Source organism: Protopterus annectens, chromosome 4.part1, assembly GCF_019279795.1.
Source record: "Protopterus annectens isolate FY-2018-M chromosome 4.part1, PAN1.0, whole genome shotgun sequence".
NCBI classification, from domain to species: domain Eukaryota; kingdom Metazoa; phylum Chordata; order Ceratodontiformes; family Protopteridae; genus Protopterus; species Protopterus annectens.
Genome location: NC_056734.1, coordinates 393188248 through 393210821, shown reverse-complemented (window position 1 = coordinate 393210821; position 22574 = coordinate 393188248). Strand labels below are relative to the sequence as shown.

Genomic DNA, 22574 nt, shown 5'->3' with positions numbered 1-22574 from the left:
ATCTTTTACTGGAGTCATGAGTAAGAAGGTGACCTTTAGGAAAGGCATGCACAATCTGGAAGAAGCTAAACATTAAGCTTTCTCACCTGAATGAAAATTTAAAATGGCTGATAACAGTACTTTCACTGTGGAAAAGCTAGCACCTTCCTGAAAAAGAGAAGCTAAAAACTTCAGTACCAAAGAAATAGGAGCAGTACAAGGGTCAATTTCCACTTTAATGGCCAAAATTGGCAATCTTTTCCATTTACTCCTGTAAAGTTTCACAGCAGAAGCTTTCTGGGAAGATAAAAGTATATGATAAACCAAGAAGGAAAGCCTGGGTTGTCTAGCTATTAATGGAATTGGAGAAACCATGCAGTTAGATTGAGGCCTGGAATACTGGCATGGTTCATCCCCGATGGATGTGAGAGAAGGTCTGGACTGGGCTCCAGTATCCATGCAGGGGGTAATGAAGATGAGAACAAAGGAAGGGGAATTAAACCTGGCAAGGTCAAAAGGGTTTAATCAGGATAACTGAGCTCTTCAACAGACTAAGCTGTCTGTATGAATTTTGGAATCAGAGGTACCTGGGGATAGGTATAAAGGGGACCAGAGGGCTAAATGTGGCCTAGAGCACTTCTTGGTGACTCCCCCTGAGGGGGATAAGGGCAGAATACTTGCTGCACTTGCAGTCATGGGGTGATGCAAAGAGAATGCAGAAAGGTTGGCTCCAACGACAGAAAATCTTCTCCGTCACTGATTGACAAATGAGAACAGACCTGATGAGTCTGTCTGCTAGTATGCTGGACTTCCCCGGAATGTGCATTGCCACTAGAAAGCAATTAAAGGAGATCACCCACTGCCACACTCACATGGCTTCTCAGAGCAGGTAAGATTGTGTTCCCCCTTGTTTGTTGATGTACCAGACCATGGACATGTTGGTTTGAATCGCAACAGTCCCCAAAAGGGGAACATCTTGAAATGCCTGAAACACTAGTAGGACTGCTCTCATCTCTAAGATACTGATATGCAAACTGGTCTTTTGAGGGGACCATGCGTCTTAGACTGTCCTTCCCAAGAAATGCACCCCCACCCCAGCTGGGTGTCCATGGTCACTGTGGCCAACAGAGGAGACAAAACACAGCCCAGGTAAATGTCATCTGACTGGCTCCACCAACAAAGATGGTTTCTGCATACCAGAGTGGGTTTGACTAGTAAGGATAGAGGATATTGCAAAATAGACTACTGAACAGCTGCAGTCCATTGAAGAACATGCTAAAGGAATTAAGACTACAGCTGCTGCCATTGAATATCTAGAGCCTGAAGGATAAGTCTGGCTGGGGAAGCAGAATGAACAAGGATTTGCTAAACCTGGAACTTGAGTGCATCCACACGATGAGCAGGGAGAGAAGCAATCTGTCTTACTGTGGTCAATTGGGCACCAATGAACTCCAGGTTCTGTACTGGTTGCAGCTTGGATTTAGAAATGTTGACTGTAATGCCTAGTGATTGACAAAGCTGGAGCAAATAGTACCTGGACTGTTCTAGGAGATGCCTGGTTGGGCTGGTGAGGAGCCAGTCATCTAAATATGGAAATACTCCGCTTCGAAAAGCTGGAAAACCACAACATCTTTTCCCCTGTAACCAGTAGTGAATGGAGCAGATAAAATCCCATGCACTACAAAGAATCATGATCATGGCACCAATCATAACCTTAAACTATGTATTCTCAACATGCATGCCAAGAAATTCACCTCTCGACACATAATGTAAGGTTATGATCAGCAACCCGATCATAATGCTCTATACTGTTTACCAATCACAGCATACCACCAACAACTTCATGGCACTGTTTAACTCTAAAGCTGACCACAAAAAATATGAAAATTCTAGACTTCTTCTGAAAACAGTTAAGCATAAAAATCTTTGCAATTCAAAAGTCAAGTTACTAGAAATTCAACTCAAAAAACAGAAAACACAAAGCTGAGGTGCCATCATCATCGTTTTCCTATTAGCTTCTTGGTGCAGCACAGCCATAGAATCAACAGAAATAAACTAAAATGCCAATTTATACCAGCATCAAAAGAACTTCGCTGTCAGTTATAAGACCAACATCTAATCTAATAATGGATTGAAAATTCAAGTTTAGTCATGAGCAGATGCACTACAAAACAGTTTTCAGTCCTTAATCACCTTAAAAGAGCAACTTGCTCACAGTCTTATTCAGTCTCAGCAGGAAGTGATCCCAGGGAGTCCGATGAAGCGATTAGTTGTAAATCGTGAAAGTGCTTACTCTTATGTGATTTATTAAAATTGTTTGAGTTCACCGAGCCATGGTCAGTTTGCTGTTTTATTTTGCTTTAATTTTGCTCTGAGGTGTAAACCGGGCGTTTATCCAGTTTGTGGATTTTATTTCTACATAAACTAAAAGGTATCTGTGGGATTTAGTGGCTACATCACTGCACAGGTAATACAAGGGAGAATGTCTGTGGAAGAAGAACACAGAAGAAAAAAATGTCTATTACAGCAGCTGCATGGCAACTAATGGGATCTGGTCCTGGAAATAACTCACTTTAGGAATCTGGAGATCAAAGAGTTACCAAGAGTAGCTGATGGTCAGCTGTGGAAGGGGTGCAAAAAATAGAACTAAAAACAAAAAAAGAAAAGAAAAGGAAAAAAAAAGACCTGCATAATTGATTCTTGAATGGAACTCAAATTTCTCATCCATTCTACACAGAAATTTTCTGTAAGAATACAACTTCATAGAAATATTACTTGGACTGAATATATAAATCAGTTGTTCCAGGTGCAATCTCAGAACATGTAACAGTGGGAGTAAAAACAGTATCCCACTCAGTATAATGGGAGTGTGTACATGACACATGCAAATGTCATTTTCTTCTTATCAAAATGTGGGGTACTTGCGTATTATTGTAACCAGATTTTTCACGGCAATACCAGTTGCTTAACAATTATGAAATATGGTCATTGCTGTTGTACAGATGTTGTATAATGTGTCCTTGTAGCACAAGAGTGTTTTTTCATGTAGCGATAGAAAACAAAACCTTACAATACATACTGCTCGTGTTTCTGTCTGCACGTTACTGCCACCATTTCTCTTATTTTAAGTCTGGCTGCTGCACATTTCTTTGCCGTGGCAACAAATGTTGTCAACATTTCTGTTATTCATGTTTTTGGGTAACACAAATGTGTAATTATTTTACTGTCAGTTGTACAACAAAGGTTTTGGATGATCTGAAGTTGTGTTTCTGGGAATTGCTTAATACACAGAAGGAATATATTCAGTTTTTTCAGATTTACGGAAGTTTTCTGGAAAGTAAGGAATGCTATTCGGGGCGATAGCAGACATGGTAACTCGGGCGTGTGTCTGTAAGGCAGGAAAAACAGGAAGAGGATTTCTTACATTGGTCGTGTTCCTAAAAGTAATGTACAGTATTTCTGGCAGTACTAAAACGTTACAAGAACAGCTGCAAGTGTTTCATACAGGTGTATCCATGCAGGTATGTGCTTTTCACAACCGCGAAAATCTGGTTGCGATAATACGCAAGTACCAAATCTGGATTTACTTCTTATTTATGTACCCATCATAGCTCTCAACTGTACAGATTTTCACAAAATGCCCAGATTTTCCCTCATATTTTTGGTCTGTTTCTTATAAAATTGTAAATTTCTGTCAAATCACTGAGGAATAAAATCAGAAAATGACAGACATTTCAGTTTCAGACTTCATACTCTTCAGAAAATTTATGTTACTGCAAAACCTGCTAGTCTATCAACTTTCTAAGTTTGTAAGAGGAATATTTAAAAATTGTACCTATGTTTGGGTTTTTATTCCCCCATTACTTATGGCTTTGTCCATATATTTTGCTCTAAGAGGGTGTGAGGTATGCTGACCCTTATAGTGCATGTAAACAAGGAATGACTGAAATGTTTCATCTTTTCATGTCAGTATCCAGTTCTGCAATCTCTGCATACATAGGCTTTCTATAAAGCATTTTGGTGTTAACCTTTCATATTTGTTATCCGATACATGACTTAACACACTGTAGTTAGCGCTGTTGGTTTAAGTTAACAGACGGTACTTTAGATGCATATGTGCAGTTACATTACATACATGAATGATGAAGTGACTTGCTTCGGTTAAGCTTCAAACTAACTAATTTACAATCATTATAAATGCAACTATGTTGACCATTTTTTCTTGCCAAGACAAAGACATGCATCTGGAGCCTTCCTCCCCGGGCCTCCGCTGAAAATTGGCTTCGTTCCAAGTCGGACTTTCCCGGTTAACAAATGTTAAATAAATAAATAAATACTAAATAAAATAAAATAAAGGCATTAAACATCGGTTTAAAGTTACAGCTCACAAAAAAATAAGATGTAGATAAAAGTGAAAAAAATCTACTGCCACAATATCCAGAAGTGCTCAAAAAAGTTCTATTCCAATGCACTGTCAATCTAAGTTAATGCAGAAAGGAAAGAGGGGAAAAGCAATGTTCCACCTTACCTGATTTTTATTTTAATCTAAGTTGCAATTTTGTATCATTTGCAACCAAAAGCTCCCAGCTCTGTAATCCAGTTCTTGAGTCAAAGCAATATACTGAGACTTACTATCCTATAATAAAACACACTCTTCACAAAACTTTCATTCATGCCCTGTGAATAAGCAAAGCCTCAATTGTCCAATGTATTCTCTGGGATCCTTGTTTTACAAAGGATTTTTCTGTTTGCCTACATCATTCAAGTTTTGACTAAGTTTGCACGAATTGTACTAACGAGTTTTCATCATTCATTCATAAATCTTATGTCTAACTAAAATGATCTGCTCTTGCCAAAGAATTACCAACAAATAACAGACCTACAGTGTGTAGCTAGCTCCTAGACAAGACTTGTAATAGCTCCTAAGTCAATTTTTTTCTAAAGGGCAACTTGTCAGGTATTAACTACTTATGTATGCATTACTGTGACGTTTATGTATGTAATACTGTGGTGCTTTTCTCCCCGGGCCTCCACTGAAAATGGGCTCTTCCTAGGCCCAGTGGACTTTCCCGGTCAACAAATGCAATAAATAAATAAATAAATAAATAATAAAGAAAAAGAACATAACCTAGCGCTCAGTAATCCACAAGAACTCTCCATTTCCTGAGAAAAGCAGAAGGTTGCGCAGTAGTCAATCACAGGCGAAGTCAACTATCAGTTCATTACAAGAGGAGATCCCTTATGGCTTTGCTTTGTGTCAATTTGTCTATTGCTCTCACTTAACTTAATCTGCAGAATTCATACCTGAAATCAATCTCCTCCATCTCAGTTGTCGCAGCTCCCACCCTCAGCTTCCAAATACAAGATGTGCTTTCGGTTTGATATTTCTTGTCCACTCAATAGTGGTGGGGTCACCCCAGACAGTAAATTCCATTGCAAAGATGCCATACATGCATCCAGCATTAGGACCGACAGCAACATGGACCTAAGTCACAGCTCTGGGATTCCATATTTTAGAAGCCTGGAAACAGTCAAAGCTAGATGCATCTATTTATTTTAATATCTTACCAAAGTTAGTGCACTGTTACACACACACACACACACACACACACACACACACACACACACACACACACACACACACACACACACACACAAAAACATTTATAACATAATGAAAGTCAAACTACCGATAATCCATATACACTTTTGGCCAGAACTCAAAGCAGCATCCACGCACCAACATTTTAGACTTTATAGTCATACCAATGGGTTTAAAAAAAAAACTTACCAATGGAGCTTTAAAAAAATATGAAGTATTTCATGCCAACACCAACTATCAAAATTCTTTTCTCAGGTGTCATTCAAAATGTTTTCTTCCGATCAAACACTTTGCGTCTGGTGTGTAAAAGCATAATGCTGTCAAGTATGTTGCCATCATACACAAGTACTTAAAAAATAGCTTGTGAAATAAAGTACTAGAATCTTAAATATAAGAAGCCCCTAAGATTTATCATAGTTTTTTTTTTTCAGAATATCTGGTTGGCGAAACTTATTTAGCAGTGCCGAAAAGCTTTGCAGTACAGCAACATGTACTGTCTGTGATGGGATGGGGGGCTATATTCTGGGAATTGGTGTACAAAATAGTACAGAATTCCAGATACCCTGGCTACATTCCCCTGAAGACAGGCTCTTAAGAATCTTATGAAAATGTCTACAAATAATCGGAGTGAAAATACACTGAATATCACATATTATGGAGAGATAAGTGCATCTGACTTTTTTAGCATTTTAACCACAAAAACACAGCAAAGACATTTCTTCTGAGCTGATCAGGAATGTTAGAAGTATGACCACCCAAAACAAAATTAAAAGTTATGTACTCACCATAACTAGGCATCTCTGTTGTCCATTTTCATTCTTCCTCAACAAATGGGTTACAAATCCAATCTTTGGATCTGAATCATCCGCATACTTCAGACTTTGGATTCAACTCTTGAGCTTCTTCCTCCACCTTTAATGCCCTTGTCCATACCAAACACCTCAGATCGAGTTTGTTGCTATAAAGCCAACATTAAGTAGTTAGAGACAAAAACAGGTACTAGAGAAGGCTCAAACCTGGAACTATCGGTTCCCACAAGAAACCACAGGTCACTCCAGAAGCTGACAGGAAGGGGGAATGGAGGGGGGCAGAGCTCAGGAAAAATAAAAATGGACAATGCAGATGCCTAGTTATGGTGAGTACATTAACTCTTAAATCTGATGTTGCCATTGTCATTCTTCCTTAATAAATGGGACAGCTATGTAAATCTTGAGTGGCCCTCATGGAAGGATATTCTAGAGAACAGCTGAACCAAAAGTAGCCCTACTTCTTGAAACAAAGTCCAATTTGTAATGAGTGATAAAGGTATGAGTACTGGACCATGCTGCTGCTGCTGCTGCACAAGTACCATCGATAGGAGTTCTTGACCAAACAGCAGATGAAATGGCCATGGATCTAGTTCAATGGGCTTCAGTTGTTTTTGGTAGAGAATGGCCGCTTTTGGGAATAAATCCAGGAAATGCAATTAGTTATCCACTTAACCAATGTAACTTTAGAAATTGGATAATTGAGCTGACCTGATGAAAAGAAGAACAGCTGGCCTAATTTTCTGAATTTTTTTGTTCTGTGTAAACAGAAAAGTAATTGTCTTTGCACATCCAGAAGATGCAGCATGTATTCTCTTTTGTTTGAAAAATTTGGAAAGACTGGTAAATGAATAGACTGGTTAATGTTACATTCAGAAGCCACTTTATGTAAAAAAGAAGGTTTAGTTGGTAAAGTAACCCTGTCTTTATGAAATATAATTTAAGGAGTCTGATGAAAAGAGCCTGAAGTTCAGAAATCCTTTTAGCAGAAGTGATAGCTAGTAAAAAGGCTGTTTTCTAAGGTAGACACCAAGTCAATTTTGGCTGAAGGTTCAAAGGGTTGTTGAGTCAAACCCTAGATTACCACGGTCAAATCCCAGGGAGGTGATGGATCCTTTACTGGATATCTAAGCAGGAAGGTGCCTTTTAAGAAAGTCTTACATAACTTGGAAGCAGCCAGACAATAGTTTTTGACCCCTGCATGAAAATTTGATATAGCTGACAAATTAATTTTTATTGTGGAAAAACTAGCACCTTCTTTGAAAAGAGAAGCCAGAAAGTCTAGCACTGCAGAGACAGCTGCAGCAAAGGGATCAATGTTGTTTCTCAGAGCCCAAAATGAAAATCTTTTCCATTTACTCTTGTAAATCCTTTTGGTGGAGTCTTTATGAGAGGATAATAGTATGGTACTGGGGAAGAAAGCCTGGGCCATCTGGCTATTAGTGGAAATGGAGAAACCATGGAGTTAGTTTGAAGGTTGGGATTTTGGGATAATCTATCCCCAAAGGGTAAGACAGAAGTATCCAGGGAGGATAACAAAGATGAGACCAGAGGAAAGGAACCACAATTAGCAAGGCCAGAAAGGGGCAATGACGATGACTGAACTCTTCAAATGATTTGCTTTCTGTAAAAAGTTTGGGATTATAGGTAGTGGTGGACATGCATAAAGGAGACCAGATTGACCAAATGTGGACTAAACCATGTCCCAATGACTTCCCCTGAGGGAGCATCAGGGCAAAATACCTGTTGCACTTGTTGTGGGGAGATGCAAAGAGATCACAACAAGGGTGACCCCAATGATGGAAAATTTTCTCCACCACTGATAGACTGAAAGACCACTCGTGAAGCATCAGAATGGACCAGCTGATTTTGTCCACTAGTATGTTGGATTTTCCCAGAATGTGCATTGCTACTAGGAAGTGGTTGGAGGAGATTGCACATTGCCACACTCTCACAGCAACTCAGGAGAGGGGGGTAAGATCAGGTTCCCCCTTACATGCTAATGTAGTAGACCACAAACATGTTTGTCAGTTTGAACTGCAATAATCCCTAGAGGAAGAGCATCTTGAAAAGCCTGTAGTGTTAAAAGGACTGCTCTCATCTCCAGAATGTCGATATGTGAATTGGTCTCTTGGGGGAACCATCTGCTTTGGACTGTCCTTCTCAAGTAAATGCCCCCCACCCCACCCCAACTGGGAGGTATCCATGGTCACTGTGGCCAACGGGGAGGAAGAGCAGAAGGCCGACCTAGGTAAATGTCATCTGACCGGATCCTCCAGTGAATATGGTATTTGCATATTTGATTAAGTTTGACTGGAACCGATAGGAGTTGTCGAAGAAAAGACCATTGAATAGCTACATTCCATTGAAGGACATGCATAAAGTAGCATGCTAAAAGGAGTAGCTTGAAGAATTAATCTGGCAGGAGGAGCAGGATGAGAGAGAATTTGAAGAACCTGAGATCTAAGTGTGCCTATACAGTGAGAAGGTAAGGAAGGAACCTGAGCTGTGTTCAGATGGGCACCGATAAACTCCGGGATCTGTACTTGTGCCAGATTTCATTTGGAAAAATTGACTGCAGACAGGGAAAGAATAGGACAGATGCCATAGGTGTGGCTGAAACAGAGAGGAGAGAAAAAGACAGGACCAATTGCCATATTCTAGGGACAATGAAGGGAACAGGTTACCTATGGTAAGATGAATTCCTTCCAATGGCTAGGAGTACAACTTTATTTATTTTTCATTTGCTAACCAAGTAATTGTAGACTTTTCTTGGTTATGATCAGTGACAAGTTGGCTAACCAATTACAAAAGTTACAAAAATTACAGCAATATTTATTACACAAAACATCCACGTTATCACATAACTGTGAGAGTAACAGCAATCAATTTCACATTGTCTGTACACAGGTAAGCATACCAGCGTATCCTGTGTAAACATCAGCAACAGCATACAGTGGTGCAGATAGCAGTGAATGAGCAGTCCTTCTTAATATAGTGTACATTTCTGCTCCTTTGCTATCATCATATAGTGGGCAACAACTACAGCCCAAACCTTACAATATATGTAACCATGAGTCAGTGCAGTAAGTCTCCTGCACTGCAAAGCCTCCAACACATCTGGTCTTTAGCTGTCAAAAATGTTAGTACCAACAATATCTCTGGTCTCAATTAGATCACTTCATGACCACACCATCCACCCCTCCACAATAAAGGAGGTTTCTACTCAGGACAGATACCCTTCATCCATACCAGCACATGCTGAACAAGCCTTTGTCAGTAAGCTATTACCATACGACCACTGTTACAGGAGTGCATCAAACAACCTAAAAGAGACAAACACTTCTTAGATGCCCTATACTGTATATTTTCATTCTGGTAATGCCTAAAGTTTTACAAGAATCACAACTTCAAAAATGAGAAGTTATGTACCTACCATAACGTTCCATGTTAGTTGTCTTCTCTCGCCTTCTTTCTTGCTTGATGGGTTCGGAGCCGATCCTCGGCTCCGACTCGGCACTTGCTAAGCTCGAGAGTCACTTTTACCAGCTCGAGGCAGCCCCATATCCCATGATGCAAGGCGGTAAGTACCCAGATCTTGTTTGGTACCTATAGGCAATAACACCTAGCACAAAAACCTTCCCAGAAGGAAAGAAAGGCAAAAAGCCTAAAGGATGGGCTATAAAAAAGACCAGAACTAGCTGTTCTTAAGAAGTAATCTTCCAGATAGGGAGAAAAAAAGGTCTGTCCAGGCCAGGGGGCAGGAGGGAGGGTCGCAAGAAAGAAGGCAAGAGAAGACAACTAACATGGAGCGTTATGGTAGTTACATAACTTCTCAATGTTAAGTTGTCAATCTCGCCTTCATTCTTGCTTGATGGGACCGCGTCCCTAGCACCTCTATCCTGGGTGGCTCAATAGAACAGACTCTTGAGAACTGTAGAGCCAAAACTGGCTCTATCCCTGGAGGCCAAATCCAATTTGTAATGAGAAACAAAGGTATGAGGAGTGGCCCAAGTGGCTGCTGCACAAATAGTGTCTAAGGGGAGTCTAGCTTTAAAGGCTGTGGAAGTGGCTAAACTTCTGGTGGAATGCGCGTTTGGTTTTGAGCACAGCTGTTTGCCCCTGAGCTGATAGATTTCGGAGATGGTGGAAGAAAGCCATCTAGATAAGGTCACTTTGGAGACAGGAAGGCCTTTCTTATTTTCAGCATAAGAAAGAAAGAGCTGATCGGATTTCCTGAATTGTTTTGTTCTGTCCAAATAATATCTGAGTTGGCGGTGAACATCAAGATAATGTAATTTTTGCTCCGATCTGTTGGAGTAATTAGGGAAAAATACAGGGAGATCAATAGATTGGTTCAAATTAGTTTTCGAAGCCACCTTAGGCAAAAAGGATGGATTAGTTCTCAAGGATACCCTGTCCTTGTGGAAGACCAAATAAGGGGGACGAACAGAGAGAGCATGAAGTTCTGACACTCTCCTGGCCGAGGTAATAGCAACAAGGAAGAGTGTTTTCCATGAAAGAAACTTCAGTGAACATGAAACAGCTGGCTTGAAGGGAGGAAGAATTAAGGATGTCAGCACTAGATTTAGGTCCCATTGAGAAGGAGGACTCCTGAAAGGAGGTTTAAGGAGAAAAATTCCTTTTAGAAAGGCTCTACAAAGCCTGTGGGACATAATGTTGTGATCTGCAAACCCGACATGAAAGTTCGAGATAGCAGCCAACTGAACTTTGACCGTGGAAGATGAAGAGCCCGAGTGAAAGATTTCCGCTAAAAAATCCAAAACTGCATGAACAGGGGCAGTAAAGGGATCTATATTCTTTGATTTTGCCCAACAAAAGAAGCGTTTCCACTTGCTGGTATAAATCCTTCTAGTAGAGGATTTAAGGGAAGCCACTATGATATCCCTAACCGGGTTAGAGATCATAGGAAGCCTGGCTAAGGAAGGAAGTGGAGCAACCAAGCTGTGAGGTTGAGAGAAGGAATAGACCGATGCAGGTGACCCGATTGGTGGATCAGAAGGTCTGGCACTGGGTCCAGATGCCACGGCTGCAACAATAGGTGACGATGGAGGAACGGAAACCAAATTTGTCGAGGCCAATAGGGGGCAATGAGAATCATTTTGGCTCTCAAAACGGTGGCTTTCTGGAGTACTTGTGGAATCAACGGAAAGGGAGGAAAAAAGTCCCTGGGGCCAATCCTGGGTAAGAGCGTCTCTGGGGGGATGGCCTGGCAGTGGGAAGAGAGAAAAGAAGTCTGGGCATTTGCTGTTTTGGGGAGTAGCAAAAAGATCGCAACATGGGAGGCCCCATTCTAGAAAAATCTCCTCCACTATAGATTGTTTGAGAGACCACTCGTGAGGCATGAGAATAGCTCTGCTCAATCTGTCCGCTAAAATGTTGGTTTTCCCAGGGATATGCGTTGCTACCAGAAACCGATGAGAGGAGATCGCCCATTGCCAAAGTCTGAGAGCTTCTCGACACATGGGGTAGGACTTGGTTCCGCCCTGTTTGTTGATATACCATACTACAGACATGTTGTCCGCGTGAACTGCAATTGTTCCCAAGGGAAGAAAGTCGTTGAGGGCTTGCAACGTTAAAAGCACTGCTCTCATCTCTAGGACATTTATGTGCAGGTGGTATTCGAACGGTTGCCACGTCCCATGAACCATCCTGCCCTGATAATGACCCCCCCACCCGATCAGGGAGGCGTCCGTAGTGACTGCGGCTACCGGGGCCGGGGATACAAAGGGTCTGCCCTGATGAATCTGGGGAGAAGAAATCCACCAGGATAGGTGGTTGTTGCAAGCTTGTGTCACCAGGATTTGGTGACGCATGGGAAGTTGTTGGTAAGACCACTGGGTGAACAACATCCATTGAAGAAGACGCATGTAGAAGCGGGCCAAGGGAAGAAGGGTAATGGCCGCTGCCATGAGGCCCAACACTTTCAGGACCATTCTGGCTTGCACCTTTTTGCTGGCAAGGATGATCCACACGTGACTTTGGATATCTGAGATTCTTTGGTCTGTGAGGGTTGCTGACATCCGAACAGTGTTTAAATTTACGCCTATGAAAGTAATAGACTGGCAGGGCAACAAGGAGGATTTTTCGTAGTTGATCGAAATTCCTAATTTAGTGCAGAGATTTATGGTGTAATCCCTGGCTTGGAGAAGTTGATGCCTGGTGGTGGCTGAAAGGAGCCAGTCGTCGAGATACGGAAACACCTGGAATCCTTGACGTCTCAGGTGAGCCGTGACCACTGCCATACATTTGGTGAACACTCTGGGGGCTGTAGTGAGACCAAAGGGCAGGGCTCTGAATTGAAAATGACTGGACCCCAGCCGAAAGCGGAGAAACCTTCTGGAGCATCTGTGAATTTTTATGTGATAGTATGCATCCTGAAGGTCTATTGAGCACATCCAGTTGTCTTTGTCCAGGAAGGGCAAAATTGATTGAAGTGTGACCATTCAAAATCTTGTCTTTTTCACAGACTTGTTGAGTCTGCTGAGATCCAATTTTGGTCTCCAATCTCCCGTCTTTTTGGGGACCAAAAAGAACCTTGAGTAGATTCCGGGCTCTGAATGGTCTGTTGTAACTGGCTGAATGGCCCTTTTGTGTAGAAGCTTTGATACTTCTAACTTTGTGATTTCCCTTAGACCGGGTGGCACATCTGGAAGGGAATTTTTGTGAGTGAAAGGACTTTCCTCGAAATGAATTTTGTAACCCTCAGATATGATCAACTGTACCCATCTGTCTTGTGAGAGGGAACACCAGGCTTCTGGGTACAGCGATAGTCTTCCCCCGACTGCCTCCAAGGATGGACAGTCGGGCAACATCTCAGGGATGCTGGAAGGGCTGGTCAGAGAGAGGCTCTCTGCTTCCCTGGTTTTGTGGACCCCCTCTGCCTCTAGGGCGGCGTCTGTTATTATTACCCCCTCTGCCTCTAGGGGTAAACTGACCACGTGTGTCTGGCGTGACTCCCTGGGATTTACGGAACAACATCTTTCCACCCTTCTGACCTTTGGGGTAAGGTCTAGAGGGGGTAGAAAAACGGACCCCTACGGCAGAAAGAGTCTTGCCGTCTTGCTCACACCTGGTCAATGTATCCTTCACTTGACGGCCAAACAATGCTGACCCATCAAAGGGAGAATTCGTGAAGGACGCCTTAAAGGGACCAACAATCGTCCAGAATGCACCCATAGCCGTCCCTGACACCCATCTATGCAGACCTCTTTATGGGCTATATAGAAGAAACCATCATATACAATCCAATGCACAACATATATTTACCAGAAATTGATATATGGAGAAGATACTTGGACGATTGTTGGATAGTTTGGAAGGGAGGTAACGAATACCTCCAGGAATTCATGGAATATTTGAACGGGAATATCTGGGGTATTGAATTTACGGAGGAACATCATTTGAATGAAATTCATTTTTTGGATGTTCATCTTACAAGACAATCAGATAATACACTCCAAACATCTGTCTACAGGAAATTCCCACAATTCAATACTCTTTTGCATGCGGATAGCTTTCATCCCAAACACATCACCAAAAACATTCCCAAATCTCAGTTTCTGAGGATTAAAAGAATATGTTCCTCACAGGATGACCTTATTAAACATCAAACTGATTTAACCAACAGATTTTTGTCCAGGGGGTATTCACCGCAGATCATCCACTAGCTATTCAATCCAGCAATATCGAACCTACAGATTCTCTTTTACAATATAACAGAAGACAAAGAGATAATGGTTCCAATTTATGCAGATTTGTCACAGCAGGAATTTGATTAATATCATCAATAACCATTGGAACATACTCAACTCGCACCCCCTTTTGGAGGATTATTTAGGGGAACGGTGCTATTTTTCATATAGAAAGGGTAAATCACTCAGTTCTCACTTTTCTCATTACAAAAGAACAAACCCAAAGGATGACAATCTTACACAAAGGACACTCACAGGAGACAAATTAATTGGCATCTACCCCTGTGGCCACTGCAGCTTTTGTAGCTACATTTTCAAGACCACTAGCTTCACTAGCAAAAACACAGGACAAATATTCAATATTGAATTCTTTGGTAATTGCAGTTCAGACTGGATAATCTACTTAGCCACATGCACTTGTCAGGCCTTTTACATTGGCCAAACATCCAGACAGTTTCGTATCAGAATTTCGGAACATTTAGGGGACATCAGGAACCAGAGAATAACCAATGCGCTATACAGACACACAATTAAACATTCCACTGCTAAATTTTCTTTTACCATCATTGATCGCATTACTGGTAACCGAACTTTTAAGGTAGGGTGGCATGACATTCTTAACAAAAAAGAAAGGAGGTGGATAATAAAACTTGGGGGGCTTTTCTCCCCAGGACTAAATGACAAATTATGACTTTCTAGCATTTACTAGTTAGTCTAACTATTTTGTGCAATTGTCATTGTTACTTTATGATTTTTTTCATTTGATTTTGTATATGATACTATTATGCTTATGCTTATTATTCTATTGTTTACTTAACCATTTTGAATTCACCATTCCTTTTCAGTAACCCCATCATTATGTTTATTTCATTTGCATTATTATGCTATATATATATATACATTAATATGACATTTTGAATAGATGAATAATATTCTTTATATTTCCAATGTGAATATTTGTGATTTATCATAATTTATTTTTGCTTTTTTCAACCACAGGAAATGATGTCATTAATCTAATTGGTTGAAGCTATATAAGACTCTGACCCAGTCACTTTTCTATGTACTACTGAGGAAAGCCTTGTGCTGAAACCGGTCTAGTTCAAATAAATCATTGTATTTAGACTCTCCAGGGTGCTGGCTTTTTTTCATTTTTGGAGCTACCGTACTTGCTTGCCTGGCACCAGCCTAACCTGCTAGCCATCTCCTCATACTCAAACAGATGCCCTATGCAGCTCGACTGAAGAAACTTCAGCTGTACTTGGTTGCGTATCGCCTACTCAGAGGTGATCTCTGCCTAACATACAAGGCCATGTCCAACCCAGAATTGATGGACATGCTCCATCTAAAGTAAACTATATCTCTCGAGCCACACGCTCTAGGGATCTAAACCTCACCACAACAATAAATAGAACGTGCTGGAGGGATAGACACCTGTCCCAGAGACTTCCCATGCTCTGGAACAAGATTCCAATCTACATTAGGCAGAGCTCCTCGCTAACACTCTTCAAGAGAAACCTTGACGATCGGATGGAAAACAGGAAGTTTACCCCGGGGATCACTTCAGTGGCTCTGCTGGACAGAGGCACAGGGAACTAAACTAAGGGGACGGCGAAAGCCAACACATTCCAGCTAGGCTTATAAATGCCTTTGGGCAGATAGCCTAGTACCTACCTATGAACCCAGTATTTATGCGGCTGGTGAAGACATCAACATGAATATTCATTTGTTATTCGAACACATCATGAGGTGTTGGGCGGGGTTTAGGCAGGACTTGCTATTGCACACCCGGGAAGGTACTGTTCTACAACATCTCCCACATTAACTGCTGTAACTGTGCAGCTACAGTAATGCATAGAAGTTATATATGACAGTATTTTCTTTATGTTAAACAGAACCAAACTATAAACCAAACTGACAGTGATTTCTTCATAGCATCAGGTTGTGAGTCACAATTGCACACCAGTGGATGCAAAACTTTGGCAAGTAACTACAGCTTACTGCTGTGTGTTACTGCTAAACACATTGATTAGTTATTCATAAGGACTATACCTGGAGACTTGAGTCCAAATCACAGTTTGGGATTAAGCAGAAGTCAGGAAACTTGGTGGCATTTTTTGAATCTAATAATTTGTCGCTACACAGGTTATGTCAATTTATTATACCACCTGTATTTCTTATGAAGACGGAAATAACTCCGCCAATAACCGGGGCAGTCTCTATACTAGTGTTCTTCCATTTGAGGTTTAACAATCAAGTAAAACTTTGTGATGTGAATTTATAGCTACCACTGTGTGTCAAAGCATAAATAAGTGTTATTCAAAAAGCTGGCATTTTCCCCTTTTACCATTTTTTAATTCTCACACATTTATGTTATTTGCTTCACTACCATTCCTGTCACACCACAAACTTCATCTGCCACAGTTACCTGGAAAAAACTTACAAATGTGCAGTGTTTCACACTGAGAGGTTAACAGCTGGTACATGCAACACAGAAGCAGCTTGTACACAACTGGGATAAGGTTAAAGGGTCATTCTTTCCAAGAACAGTGCTTTCATGTTCTCCATTCTACACTGTAGGCATAATGCACGATTCAATGACATCAATTGTGTACCAGCACTCACTTTTATATGCAATGTTCTAAGAATCTCAACCTGTGTGGAAGGTGCAAAAGACTACCGCTAATGATTTGCTGTGAGGGTCAAAAGAATGCTTAAGACCATATTTACTTATAAATCAAGAACAAAATTTCTCAGTTAATTAATTCCCTCCGTACTGCTGTAATCCTCTGACTCTGCAGTTTGCTTTCAAAACAGGACTTGCTCCCAAGTGTAATTCTGCACTACTGGAGTAATCAATACTTAAACGAATACTGCAGTCAAAGATAAATTGGATAACATATTAAATACTGCCACACAAAATGATGATAGGAAGGGAGTTTTCTTTCTGATGTAACTTCAGGAACGAATTAAGCAGGAGGTGTAGACAGCAAAGGCTACAAGTAAGGGGACATTAGAAACAATAACTGCATGAAAAACTAAATGTCAATATTCTGTGTGCAGTCTATGCATTGATCTTCAATAAGTCAGTCAATCTGTTCATCTGCAGCATGCTGAAGTACTGAAGATGTGCGTGCAGTGGCACAGCTGATGACAGACATCATTCATGGTCTAAGCACTGTCCGGCTGTACCATCAGTCATGCATGCCAGGGTTATCCCATGGCTGTAACAAGGCTATGGAACTTATCACAGTACTTGCTATACTGCACATACCATGTGCAATTTATTGTACATGTTATATAGTACATGTCATGGGCTTATTTAGGAACATTCAAATTAGTCGTATATTTTTAAAAGCACCAGGCCATTTTAATAACTGTCTATATTAATTATATCAGCACAAAATTCTATTTCTTAAATGAAGTAGGTTTACCATGTTGTTCATCAGTGTCATTTTAACTATTTTCACTTACAAAAAGTGAGAGAAACCATTACCCCTTAAACAGACAAGAAATTTAACACATCAGTGTCTGCAAAAGTCCCTCAACCAGGAACAGCAAAATGACTGAGGTACTATGATAGCTCCATCAATTTAAAGCACACTCAACATCATTTCTACACATCAGGAATGTTAAGCACTAAATATTACACAAGAATAAAACTAGGAAACAGTAATACTCTTCTTATCTATTTAACACTGGTGTTTTCAGACTGCTGTCTTTTCTCCTTACGTTTCTGTCCAGAATCCCTCTCATTAATTGAAAACATAAGTTGCTTCTTAAAACTGTGCTGATCTTTATAAATTCAAACTGTTGTGCACACCAAAACAAGTCAGCAATTCCTAGCAAGAAAATGTTGAACAGGTACGTAGGGGAACCTTAATGAAAATGTAAATATTCAAGTGCTATACAAATTCAGGAAGTTACTGATTGAACCATGTCCTCCCATGTTTCAGTTTAGAGTTGTGTCAGAGTTAAAATGCAAGTCATTTAATTAATCTGGCACACACATGCTTACCAGCATGCACAGGCTTCCCTATAATGTAATAAACAATATTAAAGTGAATCACAATAAAAAAAAAAAACATTTGCAAAACAGTTCTCAGTATCTTCTTGTGATTATAAGGCATGTAAACTTCTGTCATACAGGCTACGACATGTACTAGAAAACTTCAACAAACTTGTGGAATTTTCCTGAATTAGTATCTGCGCTGATTATATCATAATGATAGACTTACTTGATGCAGTGGGTTAGATTCTCTAGCAGCTGTTGTTTAGAATGCAGTGTATCCAAAGGCCCAGCAAACTAGTACGGAATTCTAGCACCACAAGTTTCCAAAACCAGGGAACCACTACAGTTCAAATACTGCCTCCACCAAGCCCTTAGACTTCCCCTCCCCCACCCAACAGATCACTGTACTGGGTAAACATTTCCAAATATGGATAACTGGACTTAAAAGGATGTCAGGAAACAATTCCATTTCTCTCGCTCTTTCTCACTCTCCCTCTTTTGACACTATGACAACAAAAAAGTGAAGGTACCCCATATGAGAAATGAATTCCACTGCAACAGAACCATCAGTTTTCCAGGATTAAAGCTGCACAATTTTTTTTTACGCTGGATATTTAATCTTTCATACGCCATAGAATCTCAAAACAAGCAACATAAATACCAGCCACTTGCTACATGTGTAACATAAGCTATGAAATATTTCTGTGCAGCAAGACAAATTAAATGAACCACAATAAATAAGAATTCTCTCAACTAGAGAATTCTAGAAAGAAAACTGAATTATTCTCACTGAAATAACTTTGCTTCTTAAAGTAAGAATAACTACATAACAAAAGGGTAGTATAACTATGCCTAGTAACACAGACTCTACTAAAATTAAAAAAACAAAAAAAAGATAAAAAAGTTGTTAGAATAGTTTAAGCACCTAACACCCCTAGGGGATTATAGACACAAAACTAGCAAACAGCTGAAAGACAGGTACCAATCCATTTTTCCAAACTGAGATGACCACTGTATATATCAGAAATGGAGTGGAGAAACTCCAGTCCAGGATACGGGCAGTCATGTGACTAGCAGGATATCAAGGAGGTTTGTATCAGCCCTGTGCACTCTACAATTAACATGCATTGCAAACTGGTTTTTGCATCACTATGTCAATCATACCTATGGTGTACTGACAGAAAAAAACAGTCTGTGTCTCAAGCAGCAATGTAGCATAGTCAGTGCTTCTGCAACAGGATATCAACGTAGCACAGTATAGCAGCCTCTGTACTCTGCACAGCTTTACTGTCCTCACAACCCAGGTGGATAACAGGAGTACATACAGTGCACTTTACAGTAGCCTGTGTACCTTGAGTGTTTTGGCAGCTGACAAAAGGACATCAAGGGAGCACAGCAGACTGTACAGTCTGTAGAAATATAGGGCATTAAACACATGGACTACAAAAACATCACAAAGGCAGAGTGTACAGCACAGCAGTTTTTGTGTGCCTTTCAGATATTACAGCTACTTTAGCATCAAGAAGCAATCCATATTACCCCAAGTGAACACGTTAAAGCAATGTGTGCATTACAGCTGAGAGGGCTCTTTAGTGCTATGGAACATGGAATCCATAGAGGAAAGATTCCAAACATGACAGTGTATGACACTATATCTCAAAGGTACATAAATGCTGGGGAACTGTACTGAGAAGGGGGGCCTGGATAGACAGTGCTTATGTTTGTTGTCCCATATACACACATTCATCACCCCCAAAAATGAGCTCAACACCACAGCATTTAGAGCCATGCCAACTGCTATGCACATTCATATGTTTGTACCATACAATCAGCCCTTGTGGGCCTTTAGGATACTAGCTATTACTTTATCCACTACTTGCTTCTGTTGTTTATAATGGCTTGTACAAACAGCCCTGTAGACAATTTACTAACCCCTTCAACTTGTTGAGACTGACTTTCTGAAAAGATTTCAAGCCTGCATAAACTGAAGCACTGCTGGTGATTCCCTGCTGGGTTGTTTGTCGTTCGGCTTTTTCCCGGTAAGGGGTCGCCACAGTAGAACTCCGGTCTGCTAATGATTGGCAGTAGATCTTTACAAAATGCCGAGGTGCCAGCTCGATGCCCAACCTTCAACAAAGGCACGTCCATTTACGCATGCATGTCTTTTGAACGCTACCCAACCACGGGGAGGACATGCAGACTCCACACAGAAGGCACTCCCAAGCCAAGCAGAGAATCGAACGGGAGAACCTCTTGCTGTGAGGTAACAATGCTACCATTGTACCACCGCGGCATAGATGAAAGTAAACCTATAGTTTCTAGTCTGTGAGTGATGAAGCTGCCTTCTGTTTTACATGTTCCATTTTGTTTTCTGTTTTAACAAATCTGCTTGGCCTGAAGTTTTTGTTCTATGTGAGAGATATACACAAATTAGCTAGGCTACACATTTCACATGTATTTTCATTGGTAAAATTGTTTGAGTGACACTTAAATGCACAGTGAATTTCTGGGCCTTCGGCTTTTTTTTCTGAAAAGATTTCAAGACTGCATAAGCTAAGGCACTGCTGATGATTCCCATCCTCTCCTTCGTTGATCTATTTTTTTAAAACTGATGATTTTAAGCTGCACACCCTACCGTAAATTGAGCTTAATAAACTCTTCCCTTTCTGCACTGCTGTTGATTTCCTAATTTATTTATTTGCCTTACCTTGTGATTATACCAAAAAAGTGCATTTTGCCTCTCACTTTCTGTTCTACCGACTTACTTGCTCTGAATTCATTAGCTAGCTGTTGGAAAAGTATAATATTTTCACACTCTAGCAAGCACTTGTTTTTACATCAAGAGGTCAGTGGATGTTCCATCTAGTGCAGTGGGAGGTTGCCTGGTCTGTTTAGGTTCTCTGGAGGGCTTGTTAATCACCTTATCTTGTTTTTAGTGCCTTTATAAATTCTGTACAATTGAATCGCTCTTGGGCTCATTTATACAAAGTTAAGACTTCTACTGAATAATAACACTTTTACAAACTGTTTAAAGTACACTGCTCTGTCCGTATTTCACTTCGGACACTCCTTTACTGTGCTATTACATTCGGAGGACTGGGATTATTCATCTAGTAGCAATAGGTGTTCACCTGGTCTATCAGAGATGGGAAGCACACAAAAAAACTTTTTGCACTTCTCTTATATACTGTGAATGTACTTTAAAAGTTTAAAAAAACTGTGCTGCCGGCTGCACTGTATTACACTGTATCTGTTAGTTGTAGGTAGTTTGTGTGGTCTTGTTACACTCTGGCTCCAAACCAGCTATTCTACATTAAGAAGTTTTTTTTTTTTTTTTTTTTCCTGCACACTTCTGGCAGTAGTCTAGTGATCTAACCTGTTTGAGTTGGGAATTGCTGGTGCAAGGCTTATTATATGCCTTCCTGATTGGTAATTAGCTTAAAAACTTGTTTCTCTTTGCTCATATTTAAGCCTTGCTTTTATGTGGTGCTGCTCTTTGCTCAACAGTGGTTACCAGTGCACTTGTATAGATGCAAAAGCCTAGAAGCTCAGTTTTTCCCTAAACAGCTTTTCTGCAGCACTAGAAGCCACTAAGTTGTGCACTGAGCAGCACTGCCTTACTGATCAACCTTAGCCTACACAAAATATAGGTCCCGCTTGCAGTCTCGGAGCTACCAGTACAGTCCTGGGAAATTAACCGATTCCCTTCCCTAATAAAACGTACAGTAAGACCCCGCTATCATGGATGGGCACTGTCCCATCATCCTTTTGGCCAGCTTGATAAGACATGGGCATCCTGAGGCAATGCAGCATTTGTCTCATGATACTGATAACCACTTACTACTGAAACAAACACCTTATGTGACAGATGTACTTGCACTACAAAATTGGAGGCAAGACTCTCAAGTAAGGACAAGCTGAATGCCAAACAAACAGGCCGTCAGCACAAACACACACTTCCCACACTAAGTAAGAACATGACATACAAACCCACACATGCAGAGGTACTCACCAGTAATTTACAAAAAGATCAGAGGCCTCCCAAAAGGAAACCACTTGCACACACAACAATGCAAAAAACAACCACAACGCATAACACACACACACACACACACACACACACACACACACACACACACACACACACACACGTGTCTCAACAAATAAGCCTGTAAGGCATACCACTACAAAACCTAATGTATTGGTCACAGGTGACTCCATTGTGAAACACATGGATGTTCCTGTCAGTAGGCTGGATAAGGAGCAGGTTATGGTTAGCTGCCTGTCAGGTGCCAGGATCTATCAAGTCACTCAAGCATTCAAGTCAATCAACCATAAGTACCAGTATAACTCCATCATAGTCCATGTGTGGGTGTGGGGGTGAAGACATGAGACATTCCTCTCTGGACTACATGAAGAGAGACATGACTGAGCTCTCAATCGTCTCACAGGTAGGTATA

General features: G+C 40.7%; 1 protein-coding gene across 5 annotated transcripts in view; it reads right to left on the bottom strand.

The window, feature by feature from the left end:
• LOC122800880 (LIM domain containing preferred translocation partner in lipoma) overlaps nucleotides 1-22574 on the bottom strand; it is a 3822027-nt gene that overhangs the window by 3601380 nt on the left and 198073 nt on the right. For 2 of the 5 annotated variants that reach the window (XM_044070212.1, XM_044070216.1), the window contains exon 1: nucleotides 18341-18466. The exons of the other annotated variants lie outside the window; for them this stretch is intronic. The gene's annotated coding sequence lies outside the window, so the exon portion shown is untranslated. Of the gene's footprint in view, nucleotides 1-18340; nucleotides 18467-22574 lie in introns of those variants that run through there. 5 annotated transcript variants of the gene reach the window in all.